This window comes from Microcebus murinus, chromosome 4 (genome assembly GCF_040939455.1).
Source record: "Microcebus murinus isolate Inina chromosome 4, M.murinus_Inina_mat1.0, whole genome shotgun sequence".
NCBI lineage: Eukaryota > Metazoa > Chordata > Mammalia > Primates > Cheirogaleidae > Microcebus > Microcebus murinus.
In genome coordinates, this window is record NC_134107.1 from 12,783,398 (window position 1) to 12,784,311 (window position 914).

The following is a 914-nucleotide window of genomic DNA, read 5'->3' on the forward strand; positions in this document are numbered from 1 at the left end:
TAAAATATGGAACAATTCATGAATTTGCATATCATCCTTGTTCAGGGGCCATGCTAATCTTCTCTGTATCATTCCCATTTCAGTATATGTGCTGCTGAAGTGAGCTTTGTCTATGTTTTCATATGCTTCTAGTCTTATGCTATGACATTCTTCTTTTTCAAAATTGCATTGGTTCAGCCGGGCACACTGGCTCACGCCTATAATCCTAGCACTCTGGGAGGCCGAGGCAGGCAGATCACCCAAAGTCAGGAGTTCGAGACTAGCCTGAGCAAGTGTGAGATCCCGTTTCTACTAAAAATAGAAAGAAATTAATTGGCCAACTAAAAATATATATGGAAAAAAAAAGTAGCCGGGCATGGTGGTGCATGTCTGTAGTCCCAGCTACTCGGGAGGTTGAGGCAGGAGGATCGCTTGAGCCCAGGAGTTTGAGGTTGCTGTGTGCTAGACTGATGCCATGGCACTCTAGCCTGGGCAACAATATGAGACTCTGTCTAAAAAAATAAATTGATAAATTCAATATTTATTTATTCCTCACAACCACCAACTGAAATGGATGTTATTATTCACATTTTATAGATTAGGAAATCGAGGCTAGAAGAAGTTGAATTACCTGCCCAATCACATATGACCAAGTGGCAGAGCAGAGGTTTTCTCTGGAACTTCAGTTAAAACTTTTTAACGGTAGGCATGATTTTTTAAAGTTAACAAATAAAGAAAAGTTAAGGAATAAATAATGTAAAGTAAATTTTAATCATAAAGAAAAATTGGAAAACTATAATCCAAGTCTATCATTCATTACACTAAATATGAGGGAGATAAACAGTTAGATTAGGTTAAAAACCCGAACTAGCCCCAAACAGTGATACTGGCATAAAAACAGACATACTGACCAATGGAAGAGAATGAAGAGACTA

At 38.1% G+C, this 914-nt stretch overlaps 1 non-coding gene across 1 annotated transcript; it reads right to left on the reverse strand.

Moving 5' to 3' along the window:
- Positions 1–105, reverse strand: LOC142870742 (U6 spliceosomal RNA). The gene has a single exon (XR_012919087.1). It is a non-coding gene; the product is annotated as a U6 spliceosomal RNA (small nuclear RNA).
- Between the last annotated feature and the right edge of the window lie 809 nt (positions 106–914).